A 14,725-nucleotide genomic window follows, 5' to 3' on the forward strand; every position below is an offset into this window, starting at 1 on the left:
TTGGTACACGGGGCCGCCTTCCAAATGGCGTGCTTGGAGTGTTGCTGAAGAAGTATTGGCCGGGGCTCTACAGGTTGAAGCCGCTAGATGAAACATGCCAGGACAAGAAGCTAGCCCTTAAATGGGAGGACTATGAAGCTGCTCATGACGAAACAAGGCAAAAGGGTCCTGAAGAAAGAAATTGTTGCAAAAGGTCTTACATTGTCGAAGGAGGAGTTCATGGGCGTAAGTAAATTGTCTCTTATTCTCTGTTGGTGCTAATTGCATTACATGCTCTTGAAATGAGATGCTTCCATTCTTTAGGTTGCTCCCAAATGGGTCGATGGACGAGACGATGGATGGGCGGCATTGGTGGACTTGTGGGTCGGGGAAGATGCGGAGTTCATGGCCCAAAGCATGAAAAATAGGGAGAATCGTGGCAAGGATGGAACGCACAATGCAGGAAACCGGTCCCATGATCGCTACAAGGCGCACCAGGTAATTCTTTCTGACATCCATCCTTCCTGTTGGACATGTTCATGTAAATTGAAGATGATTCTTCGTAGTATAGTGTTGTATTCAGTTATCATCACTATGTTTCTATCAGGACTAGCAAAAACGATCGAACTTAAATGTGCAGACAGCGCTCAATAATTCAGTAAGTACATGTTCCGCATTCAGCTACAACAATCCAAATACTTCAGCTGTGACCACACCCTGTTGAGGGTTGGAAGGCTCAGAAAAATTGAAGATGGTTCTCCATATGGCACACATGTACTCCATATTCATTTGGTTCTGCTCTCCAGAGTGTATAGTAATAAAAACAATCGAACTAAATGTGCACAGACAGCCCTCATGATTCAGTAAGTGCATGCACAACTAGTAGTAGAACAATCCAAATGCCGTGATGGGGCACACAGAGAAGAGAGTGTCCTTGTAATGGAAGGATTCGATCTGCATAGCATAATTTAATACCTGTGCATCCGTAGGGAGGACGGCACCAAATAATCTAGAAATTAACCACACCGGATAGACTGCAGTCCAGGAGCCCAGGACAGACTTCAGTAGTGGAGGTCCCTCTCCCCTTCTATTTGTATACAAGTTCTGCATTCTTTCGCTTCTGATTTTCAGATTATTAGTCTAGTTTATATCCCTACTGTCTGTTTGAGTGGTGCACGAAGAAGTGTTTCAGTGGACACAAGCTATATATTCAGTATCAGGCTCGTGCTGGCATAATAATCCCCAAACAATCAAACAAACAACTGTAGTGTCAGCTTCTTAATTAGTTGGAGTGGCAGCCACTGCAAAATTAGTGTTATACTTGCTGGGTGCTAGCACAACTACTGAGTACAGTAAGTAAGATACAGAGTATAAGTGTTTACTTGCTGGGTGCCAGACCTGGTTCTATGTTGGTTTTCTTCAGTAATTTGTTTCCTACACTGTCATACCTGAATCCTGTATACATTTGTTTGGCGTTTCAGGAGCAAGTTCATGGGAAGCCGCTTACTATGTTAGGAGCCTGGAAGATGTCGCATAAGAAGACGAAGGTCGACAAACCTGGAGAGGAGCAATACTATGGTAAGTCTGGCACATACTTGCAAAATTACGCGACGGCGTTCAAAAAACTGCATGGGGAGGATTCTCAGCCCCTTGAGGAGGAGGTCGACGAGACGGTGGTGATCGTGTCAGGGCTCGGCAAGCGGCATGGCCGCCATCAGATTCTTGATGGGGTGATCGCGCCTACCACCACACTCACACAAGTTCGATCTTCTAGCATGAGCAGCAGTCAGTTGATCCCACCTCGTCCACGGCCCGGTGGATCTAGGCGGGCCTTCGATGTAAGTTCTTCCTAATTTTCATCATTTTTCTAACTTTTCGTTCATGCACCGCTAGTTGGTTATATTGTTGAGATTCATTATGTCAAATTCTAGACTTCTCTGGACGAGGCATACGATAGGCTCTATGAGAGTTATGAGGAGAAGCTTGAGGAGTACGTGAAGTCGGTTGAAGCCCATGATGCGTACCAGGCCAGCCATAATGCGGTTAGTTCTTTCTCTCATTCTATCCAAGAGAAGTTCCACGTTCACTAGTTTCAACTATGCGTACCAGGCCAGCCATAATGCGGTTAGTTCTTTCTCATAACTTGCAGGCGGTGATGGCGTATATTACTACTGGAGTTCAGCCAACTATGGGATCTCCGCCACCACCAAAACCACCGCTACCAAGGATCCCAACGAGAGAAGAATTCCTCGCCTCGGTCACCTCAGGAATTCCGGTAAGTCCTTTGCAAGATGACTCAATCACTAGTTCTAGTTTTGTTGCACACAGAGAGATTTATAATTTCTATCTATTGCTCTAACATATAGGGATCAGCTCAGTCCAAGCATCGATATTGGTCGTGCTTCCGCTCGCCCTCACCCTCGCCCGGCCGGTCGCGGCCTATCACTCCGATTCATACCGGAAGTAGTCGTGGTCCTAGTGCTTCGCTGAGCCTGCCGACTTGCCGTTTCAGGTTAGTTCCATGCGAACTTGAGCATCGAAGCTATACTCGGACAATTTGCCTTGCAAAATTTCGAACTTGAACAATTGCCAATGCTAAATGGTTCTTTTTCTTTATTATGCAGTGATGATGCTCTAGGAGGCAGACCTTGACAAGTGCGGGAACTCGAAGTCCGTTGTTTGTGATTGTTGAACTTGTAGTGTCTTGCTTGTGTCCTGTGACATGTATCATGAAGAACATATATATGTGAATTTGTCGTGCTTGTGTCCTTATGATACATGTGAACTCGTTGTGTTTGGGCCATTTGACATGAGGACTATATGTGCACATGCATTGGTGGCTGTTAATCATCTGTTGCACTTTATGTGAGATTGTCTATCTGTTATGTGTAATTTTTTTGTTTATGTACTGATATATAATATATATGCTCATTTGTGCCTGGAAAGAAAACTAGAAAAACCAGGGAAATTAAAAAATAAACCAGACCATAGGTGCCGACGGCCAGGCCGTCGGCGTAGCTATGGCGACGTGCTCCCAGATGTGGACACGTGGATCTGTGCCGACGGCCACACCGTCGGCGTAGTTACGAACATGCTCCAGGGTGCTGGAGGTATGCCGACGGCCGGGCCGTCGGCGTACCTCAACAGTCGTCGAGCTCGCTGGTGACGCCACGTGCAACAGAGGAGCCGACGGTCTGGCCGTCGGCGTATCACCGACGCCGTCAGACGGCCGTGTCCGTGAAAATACGTTGCCGACGGTTGAGCTGGGCCTACGGCCGAAGAAAAACCGTCGGCATGGAGTAGACGCCGACGGTTGGAGATGCGCCGACGGCCAAATCCGCTACGCCGACCGGAGATACGCCGACGGCTCTACGCCGACGGCCACCGTCGGCACAACAGTACGCCGACGGCTTGTCCATGTACGCCGACGGCTGGTGGCCGTCGGCATATAACCGTTTTCCTGTAGTGCACCCAAACCAATTAAGGAATCAAAATTCAACACTCAACAACCATGACGGCGGGCTATCCAGCTCGAGTGTAGGAAAAACATCACCACCTTTTTCTTCCAACATCCTAACTATAACTAACTGATGCAAGGGACATATCAGGAGGTCAGCCATCACTCTCCATATATAAGGGACAAAGCAAAATCGGAAAAACAAAAGGGACAATAGCCACACCTAGAAAAGAGAAAGGCAAAAGAAAGGGCATTTGTCAGACAGCAATCATAGTACTAATACTACTAGTTAACAATGGTACGAGTATCAGTTAATCATGGAAAAATAACTAAAGGCATGAAATATATGTATTCGGGATGGCATTGAACATATAACTGGCCGGTATGCGACAAAGGCAAGATCTTGTCAGCTGACACGCTAAGAACCGTGTTGGAACAAGAGTCAAACACATCGATTGGATGCACTAATTAGCAAATAAACAATCGATAATCTTGCATCTGCGTATGGCCAGTGTCGGTTCTTGACCAGACACATTTTGCAATTTACATGCAGATGAGCAATTCAAGCATATTACCTCACTTTCAAAATATAAGCTTTTTTAGAAATATAAATTGTATGGCTCTCCCAAAAACTCTTACATTTCGAAATACGGCCAAATAAAGGGAGCAGCAACGAAGACGATCGTGCATTCATACTTGACCAATTTTAAAGAGAAAACAAAGAAGCGGAATCATTTGATACATGATAGGTACCGGATGCATGGACGTATATAGACGGCAGAGCTTTCATGGTGGCCTTGCCTGTATACCATGGAAACGGAATGAGCATTGGCCGCGTCCCATGGCCTACTAGGCATCGCTGGTAGTACGTACTAGTATGGCAACACCAACAGGTGGTCACATGCGTTGCTTTATTTTGTTGCTCGACGACGAGAAGCAAAGAGGTTCCGAGAAGGAAAAGGTTACAATGAAGGAAGGTAGAGGAGGGGAGCGTCGCTGTCGTTACAAGGAGACGGGCCATGCATGAGAGTACGTGCCAAGTGAAGAACTGTAATGTGTGGTTTGTCCCATCTGATCACGAGCTATAATTTCGACATATATATTTGGTCTGAACATGCATATAAACTTATTGGAAATATAATAGTATTGGACAACAATTGAAGCTTAATTCGTGTTCAAGTAATGAAATGCCCTAAAAGATTATGGATACACACAGCCAAAAAAGAGAAAAAAACTAAGAAATAAAAGTCTCGCTACAACATCCCAGCCGTAGCAATAGTAATACAACCACCACCAAGACAACACCTGAAATACATACTTCAAAAGCGACGCCTCCAAGAAGAGAACAATGCACCAGCGCCGTCGTCGCCTGATCAAATATCTTAGGTTTTCACCCTGAAGATAGTCTCCGTTCTCAAAACAATGCCTTCAACAAGGACATTACCAGACACAACAAGTTAAGGTCAGACATTGGGTTTTGGGTTTTCATCCTGAAAGGTAAGACTCCGAATTTCACATATGCTGCCACCCCACTTTCATACCACTAAATGATACCTAGCTTCAAGGAAAATCTCAGGCATGAAGGCATCATCGTCATCGGACTCGTTCATAGGCCAACAGTAGGTTTTACTAGTCCGGATCCTCCCACACTTTTTTTTTACCAAGAAGGCAATGATGCAGAAGCCCCACAAATAAAGCTTTATTTATAAAAACACAAAAAACTATTGACATAAGGTTTTGATAAAAATCCCCTACCTCAATATGTGCGACCATACACCAAAGAATATATCCATGCTAAAAGAGAGCGAACCGGTTTCTTCTTGATCCTATACCTAAGCAAGGATACATCATGCACAAAGCCACACTTCCATCCAACAGAACTAGGTCTAACATGCTCAAATATACCCCCCAAGCCTTCAGCAAAGTGTCTTCCTCCTTACAAAACCAACAACTTATCTAGAGGTTATCATAGAAACTTTAGATTAGTTCGGTAGGCCCGATCTCCGCTCGGTCGCAACTTTGTCGACACAGTCTATAGAAACTACATTATGCACAAGCACCGTTTAGGATCACAACTCAGCCACCACACCATCTCTCGTGCCACCATAATCGTTGGTCAGCCACGACGGAAAGATTGATGGTTCGATCGTTGTCTCCCAACACTAGTGCTTGGTTGCCATACTAATCATCGTAGAGCTACCACAGGGGAAAGTCAACAACTTATTTTAACACTTCCCTGCAGAAATACATAAAGACCGCAATTATATTTGTATTTGTGGTGTGTTTGGTGGGATTCATCCGAAGACCTTGTGGTTCTGATACCATAATGAACTGAATTTGTGTGCTAGACAACTAAACAAAAATTCTAAAATGTTGAAATGGGTGTTTTAACATGTCATCAACTTCTCGGCTGGAGAAAAAAGGTCGAAACGTATAGAGATGGATTGCATTGTATCCGATGTCATCCTCCTGTTCCGTAATTCTTGTCATGAATTATGAAATAGATGGAGTACTAAATATTTGAACTTTCGATGACTGATATATTTCTTGTTCTTTTGGAATCGAGGGAGCATCATGTAATTGTTTTGCGTCAAGTATATACATGTGCATATATGTATGTAAGACACACATTTACATCGTTCGTTCACCTCTGGATTTGGGAGTCAAAAGACCACACATATGGTGCATCATAAGTGGCGCCAACAATGCATTCATGCACGCATGGACCACGTTTGATAGATCGATCTGAATTATTTTGCAGGTTTTGTGTACCTTACCCTTACCGGCTGTCAAGGCCAACACCCCGGGCCTGGACGCCGCACGCGACGTCGCACCCGTGAATCCTGAATAGTTGACGGTTTGCCTTCACACAGGTGCATCATGTGACGTACCAACAAAATTCAATCTGGATTAACTGTACGGCTCGGAATTAGTTCTTAGGGCATCTCCAGCGGCGCGACGCATTTTAATGTCCGCGAGCGTCCGTTTGCGTCGCGCTGCGGACGCAAAAATGATCGTTTTTGTCCGCGCGTCCGTTTGCGTCTAGGGTCTGCTCCAGCGGGGCGACGCATTTAATTTTTTTTCTTTTTTCCCTCTTCTCCATTTAAACATAGTTTCAAATATAACATTTTGAAACATGATTTTACACAAACTAACACATAGTTTGGAACATGGTTTACACAAACTAACACATAGTTTGAACCATGGTTGACACAAATATAAATTTAAAAAAATAGAAGCCAGTTGTGTTGATTTCCGTATGTTCGCTGCGAAGAAAGAACATTCAAGGGCACCCAGTCACCCAAACTGAAAAATCCAGCGGGAGGAGATGGTGCCCTTGTTGGTTCTACCGATGAAGCGAACATCCAGAAACCTACTGGCTTCGTCTGGCCCGTAGCCAGATTCGCTGCAAAGAAAGAACACTCAACGTTCTAACTATCGGTGTCGGAGCCGGAGTCGTCGGTGTGGTAGTGCCTGCGGCAGGCTGTGTCGTCGAACACCTTGACGATCATCTCGCCGTCCCCCTCGTAGAGGAAGGTGAGCCGGCAGCCGGGCTCGAGGTCGAGGTCACGGGCGAACTTGTCCCACCCCGTGTGCGGGTACATCTTGCCCTCGCCCATCGAACGGGACCTCCACGGTCCGGCGGCGAGGTTGCGGCCGGCCTCCCGTAGCCGCAAGTGCGCCGGCTCGATGCCGTCGACGAACTCGGCGAACTTGTCCGGTAGCCGCTTGATGGCGAGTGGGTCGTCGTCGATGCGGAGGAGGAACTCGAGCGGCGCTCCTCCTCGCGAGGACGGGGAGGGCGCGGGCGACGGCGAGCGTGGGGCCGTAGCTGCTCCACCACGGCGGCCCCCGCCCGGCCACGGGGGCGCCCGAGGCCGCGGCCTCGACCGCCTCGCCGGCCACCAGGACCGGCCATGGACTTCCTCGCGGGCTTGGCTGCGTCGCAGGAACACCTAGGCGGCGCTACGGTCGAGCTTTGTGGCGGCTAGGGTTTCTTTGGAGGAGTGGATGAGGAAGAAGAACGCGTGCCCCCTTTATATTGTAGGGATTCGTTGCATAGAAAACAAAAAAATTTCTACCGCGAGAACGCAATCCAAGCCAAGATGCAATCTAGAAGACGGGAGCAACGAGGGGATGATCAAGACTAACCCTTGAAGATTTCCAAAGCCTATAAGAGTAGGCTCTTATTGCTGCGGTAGACGATCACTTGCCGCTTGCAAAAGCGCGTAGAAGATCTTGATCACGGTGCCACGATCGAGCAGCACCTCCGTACTCGGTCACACGTTCGGTGTTGATGACGACGTCCTTCTCCCCGTTCCAGCGGGCAGCGGAAGTAGTAGATCCTCCTCGGAATCCCGACAGCACGACGGCGTGGTGACGGTGGTGTTGGAGAACTCCGGCAGGGCTTCGCCTATGCGCTGCGGGAGTATTATGTGGAGGATGAGAGGCTAGGGTTTGGGGAGAGGGGGAGGCTAGGGCGCCGGCCAAGGGCAGCCCTAGGTGGTGCGGCCAAGAGTGGGCAGCCCCTCCCTCTCCTCCTCATTATATAGGTGGAAATCCCCAAGTGTTGGTACCCAAGTCTTCGAATAAGACCCCAACAATGAAACCTCCCATAGGTGGGAAACCTACTCAAGGGGGGAAATCCCACTCAAGGTGGGACTCCCACCCCTTCCTTGGGGGGTTGGCCGGCCACCCTTTGGGGAGTCCACCTTGGACTCCTCCCCTTTAGGGTTGGCTGGTCATGCAAGGTGGAGTTCCTCCGGGACTCCACTTTCCATGGTGATTTCTTCCGGACTTTTCTAGAACCTTCTAGAACCTCGCCATAAATGCACCGGATCATTTCCAAACTTGGAATATGACTTCCTATATATGAATCTTATTCTCCGGACCATTCCGGACCTCCTCGTGATGTCCCGGATCCCATCCGAGACTCCAAACAAAACTTCGAACTCCATTCCAAATTCCAGTATCTACCATTATACGACATCAAACCTTAAGTGTGTCACCCTACGGTTCGTGAACTATGTAGACATGGTTGAGACTTCTCTCCGACCAATAACCAATAGCGGGATCCGGAGATCCATAATGGCTCCCACATATTCAACGATGACTTAGTGATCGAATGAACCATTCACATACGATACCAATTCCCTTTGTCACGCGATATTTTACTTGTCCGAGGTTTGATCATCGGTATCACTCTATACCTTGTTCAACCTCGTCTCCCGACAAGTACTCTTTACTCGTACCGTGGTATGTGGTCTCTTATGAACTTATTCATATGCTTGCAAGACATTAGACGACATTCCACCGAGAGGGCCCGCAGTATATCTATCCGTCATCGGGATGGACAAATCCCACTCGTTGATCCATATGCCTCAACTCATACTTTCCGGATACTTAATCCCACCTTTATAACCACCCATTTACGCAGTGGCGTTTGATGTAATCAAAGTACCTTTCCGGTATAAATGATTTATATGATCTCATGGTCATAAGGACTAGGTAACTATGTATCGAAAGCTTATAGCAAATAACTTAATGACGAGATCTTATGCTACGCTTAATTGGGTGTGTCCATTACATCATTCATACAATGACATAACCTTGTTATTAATAACATCCAATGTTCATGATTATGAAACTAATCATCCATTAATCAACAAGCTAGTTAAGAGGCATACTAGGGACTCTTTGTTGTTCACATAACACACATGTATCAATGTTTCGGTTAATACAATTATAGCATGGTATGTAAACATTATCATAAACTCAAAGATATTATAATAACCATTTTATTATTGCCTCTTGGGCATATCTCCTTCATATATAGGCCGGCGGCATGCGTTGGCCGCGGGACGCGTGGCGTCACCATTAACCTGGTTGGCGGAGGTGGGCGGCCGCCCGGCAGCCGAGGCATCGTCGCCATTAAAGTGGCGCAGTGTGCCGAAGCGATGCAGCGACGCAGCTTTGCAGTCGCTGGCGCGTTTGAGAAGACGCAGGGTCGCTGCCAGGCGGGCCAGCCGAAACATCCGCCAGACACGAGCGGACGTTTCCGGACGTCCGCCGAGACGCGTCGCTGGCGCATATTTGGGCCAGGTTTGCGTCTCCGCGGACGGCCCGGTCACTTTGCGTCGCCCCACTGGAACATGCCCCAGACGCATTTCCGGTCACGGCGGACGAAAACGGTCCCTGAGCGTTGATACGTCTCCGACGTATCGATAATTTCTTATGTTTCATGCCACATTATTGATGATATCTACATGTTTTTATGCATACTTTATGTCATATTTATGCATTTTCCGGCACTAACCTATTAACGAGATGCCGAAGAGCCAGTTGCTGTTTTCTGCTGTTTTTGGTTTCAGAAATCCAAGTAAGGAAATATTCTCGGAATTGGACGAAATCAACGCCCAGGGGCCTATTTTGCCACGAAGCTTCCAGAAGACCGAAGGAGAGACGAAGTGGGGCCACGGGGCACCGCCACACTAGGGCGGCGCGGCCCAGGGGGGGGCCGCGCGGCCCTAGTGTGTGGGCCCCCCGTGACGCCTCCTGACCTGCCCTTCCGCCTGCATATAGTCTTCGTCGCGAAACCCCCAGTACCGAGAGCCACGATACGGAAAACCTTCCAGAGACGCCGCCGCCGCCAATCCCATCTCGGGGGATTCAGGAGATCGCCTCCGGCACCCTGCCGGAGAGGGGAATCATCTCCTGGAGGACTCTTCACCGCCATGGTCGCCTCCGGAGTGATGTGTGAGTAGTTCACCCCTGGATTATGGGTCCATAGCAGTAGCTAGATGGTCGTCTTCTCCTAATTGTGCTTCATTGTCGGGTCTTGTGAGCTGCCTAACATGATCAAGATCATCTATCTGTAATGCTATATGTTATGTTTGTTGGGATCCGATGGATAGAGAATACTATGTTATGTTGATTATCAATTTATATCTATGTGTTGTTTATGATATTGCATGCTCTCCGTTATTAGTAGAGGCTCTGGCCAAGTTTTTACTCTTAAACCCAAGAGGGAGTATTTATGCTCGATAGTGGGTTCATGCCTCCATTAAATTTGGGACAGTGACAGAAAGTTCTAAGGTTGTGGATGTGTTGTTGCCACTAGGGATAAAACATCGATGCTATGTCCGAGGATGTAGTTATTGATTACATTACGCACCATACTTAATGCAATTGTCTGTTGTTTGCAACTTAATACTGGAAGGGGTTCGGATGATAACCTGAAGGTGGACTTTTTAGGCATAGATGCATGCCGGATAGCGGTCTATGTACTTTGTCGTAATGCCCAATTAAATCTCACTATACTCATCATATCATGTATGTGCATTGTCATGCCCTCTCTATTTGTCAATTGCCCAACCGTAATTTGTTCACCCAACATGCTTATTCTTATGGGAGAGACACCACTAGTGAACTGTGGACCCCGGTCCATTCTTTTAATCGAATACAATCTACCGCAATACTTATTCTACTGTTTTCCGCAAACAATCATCATCCACACTATACATCTAATCCTTTGTTACAGCAAGGCGGTGAGATTGACAACCTCACTGTTTCGTTGGGGCAAAGTACTTTGGTTGTGTTGTGCAGGTTCCACGTTGACGCCGGAATCTCTGGTGTTGCGCCGCACTACATCTCGCCGCCATCAACCTTCAATGTGCTTCTTGGCTCCTACTGGTTCGATAAACATTGGTTTCTTACCGAGGGAAAACTTGCCGCTGTACGCATCACACCTTCCTCTTGGGGTTCCCAACGGACGCGTGTTGTACGCGTATCAAGCAGATTTTCTGGCGCCGTTGCCGGGGAGATCAAGACACGCTGCAAGGGGAGTCTCCACATTCCAATCTCTTTAGTTTGTTTTTGTCTTGCTTTATTTTATTACTACTTTGTTTGCTGCAGTAAAACAAAACACAAAAAAATTAGTTGCTAGCTTTACTTTATTTACTGTCTTGTTTGCATACTCTATATTAAAAACACAAAAAAAAATTAATTAGTTACTTGCATTTTCTTTACTTATTTCATCATGTTTCCTCCTAAGTTTATTCTTAAGGAAGTACCGGTAGGCCGAGGGTCTATTCTCGGGAAAGATAATATAGAAGATTTTTTCACTCATATTAGTACGGTTGAAGATTTTGAAGATAGACACCTAGTAGAACTTGCTCCTACTTATGAAATTACTGCTGCTTCTTTAGTACACATGTTAGAAGCTAGATTTGTTAACCTTAACGCCGTAATGCAGCATATGTTCCTTACACTAAGTGATATGGAAGAAGGAGAGAAGAGAGATTTTGTTCTAAAAGTCCTAGTGCGAGAATTTGAGGATATAGCCAAAGAAGTTAGAAAAGTTTTTAGTAAGCATGATAGGCTTAGTATGATCACCGATTTTAAAAAAACACTTGAAAAGATGGATATGGATAGAATTAAGTATACTAATAATGTTAATGATGGTGGGGAGATTAAAGCACCAATACCTTGCAAACTCCTAGCTATGCATGAAGCTCTAGATGATAATTATGCTTGGCTTGTCCCTCAAAATTTGTTTGATGAGAGTAGCAAGCCCAAGACTAATGAAAAGGGAGCCTCTGAAACTTATGTATCCAAAATACAATGCGTGGTTGAGAAAACTCCAAACCCCACTGTAGATGCATCACCTCTTGATAATACTTGATATACACTTTCTGCGCCTAGCTGAAAGGCGTTAAAGAAAAACGCTTATGGTAGACAACCCATGATTTTACTACAGTACTTTTATTTTATATTTGAGTCTTGGAAGTTGTTACTACTGTAGCAACCTCTCCTTATCTTAGTTTTGTGCATTGTTGTGCCAAGTAAAGTCGTTGATAGTAAGGTTCATACTAGATTTGGATTACTGCGCAGAAATAGATTTCTTTGCTATCACGAATCTGGGCCTAATTCTCTGTAGGTAACTCAGAAAATTATGCCAATTTACGTGAGTGATCCTCAGATATGTACGCAACTTTCATTAAATTTGAGCTTTTTCATTTGAGGAAGTCTGGTGCCTCGATAAAATTCGTCTTTACGAACTGTTCTGTTTTGACAGATTCTGCCTTTTATTTCGCATTGCCTGTTTTGCTATGCTTGATGGATTTTTCGATTCCATTGACTTTCAGTAGCTTTGTGCAATGTACAGAAGTGTTAAGAATGATTATGTCACCTCTGAACATGTAAATTTTGATTGTGCAATAACCCTCTAATGAGTTGTTTTGAGTTTGGTGTGGAGGAAGTTTTCAAGGATCAAGAGAGGGAGATGATACAATATGATCAAGGAGAGTGAAAGCTCTAAGCTTGGGGATGCCCTGGTGGTTCACCCCTGCATATTTCAAGAAGACTCAAGCGTATAAGCTTGGGGATGCCCAAGGCATCCCCTTCTTCATCGACAATATTATCAGGTTCCTCTAGTGAAACTATATTTTTATTCCATCACATCTTATGTACTTTGCTTGGAGCGTCGGTTTGTTTTTGTTTTTGTTTTGTTTGAATAAAATGGATCATAGCATTCTTTGTGTGGGAGAGAGACACGCTCCGCTGTTGCATATGGACAAATATGTCCTTAGGCTTTACTCATAATGTTCATGGCGAAGGTTGAATCTTCTTCGTTAATTTGTTATATGGTTGGAAACGGGAAATGCTACGTGTAGTAATTCTAAAATGTCTTGGATAATGTGATACTTGGCAATTGTTGTGCTCATGTTTAAGCTCTTGCATCATATACTTTGAACCTATTAATGAAGAAATACATAGAGCTTGCTAAAATTTGGTTTGCATAATTGGTCTCTCTAAGGTCTAGATAATTTCTAGTAAAGAGTTTGAACAACAAGGAAGACGGTGTAGAGTCTTATAATGTTTACAATATGTCTTTTATGTGAGTTTTGCTGCACCGGTTCATCCTTGTGTTTGTTTCAAATAACCTTGCTAGCCTAAGCCTTGTATCGAGAGGGAATACTTCTCATGCATCCAAAATCCTTGAGCCAACCACTATGCCACTTGTGTCCACCATACCTACCTATTACATGGTATTTCTCCGCCATTCCAAAGTAAATTGGTTGAGTGCTACCTTTAAAATTTCTATCCTTTATCTTTACAATATATAGCTCATGGGACAAATAGCCTAAAAACTATTGTGGTATTGAATACGTACTTATGCACTTTATCTCTTATTAAGTTGCTTGTTGTGCGATAACCATGTTCCTGGGGACGCCATCAACTACTCTTTGTTGAATATCATGTGAGTTGCTATGCATGTCCGTCTTGTCTGAAGTAAGGGAGATTTACCGCTAGAATGGTTAGAGCATGCATAATGTTAGAGAAGAACATTTGGGCCTCTAACTAAAGCCATGATCCATGGTGGAAGTTTCAGTTTTGGACAAATATCCTCAATCTCATATGAGAAAATTAATAATTGTTGAACGCTTATGCATAAAAGAGAAGTCCATTATCTGTTGTCTATGTTGTCCCGGTATGGATGTCTAAGTTGAGAATAATCAATAGCGAGAAATCCGATGCGAGCTTTCACCTTAGACCTTTGTACAGGCGGCATAGAGGTACCCCTTTGTGACACTTGGTTAAAACATATGTATTGCGATGATAATCCAGGTAATCCGAGCTAATTAGGACAAGGTGCGGGCACTATTAGTATACTATGCATGAGGCTTGCAACTTGTAGGATATAATTTACATAACACATATGCTTTATTACTACCGTTGACAAAATTGTTTCTTGTTTTCAAAACCAAAGCTCTAGCACAAACATAGCAATCAATGCTTCCCTCTGCGAAGGGCCTTTCTTCTACTTTTATGTTGAGTCAGTTTACCTATTTCCTTCCATCTTAGAAGCAAACACTTGTGTTAACTGTGCATTGATTCTTACATGCTTGCTTATTGCACTTATTATATTACTTTGCATTGACAATATCCATGAGATATACATGTTATAAGTTGAAAGCAACCGCTGAAACTTAATCTTCCTTTGTGTTGCTTCAATGCCTTTACTTTGAATTATTGCTTTATGAGTTAACTCTTATGCAAGACTTATTGATGCTTGTCTTGAAAGTACTATTCATGAAAAGTCTTTGCTATATAATTCATTTGTTTACTCATGTCATTACCATTGTTTTGATCGCTGCATTCATTACATATGCTTACAATAGTATGATCAAGGTTATGATGGCATGTCACTCCAGAAATTATCAAGCTTGGGGATGCTGATACGTCTCCGACGTATCGATAATTTCTTATGTTCCATGCCACATTATT

This window comes from Lolium rigidum, chromosome 2 (genome assembly GCF_022539505.1).
Source record: "Lolium rigidum isolate FL_2022 chromosome 2, APGP_CSIRO_Lrig_0.1, whole genome shotgun sequence".
Taxonomy (NCBI): domain Eukaryota; kingdom Viridiplantae; phylum Streptophyta; class Magnoliopsida; order Poales; family Poaceae; genus Lolium; species Lolium rigidum.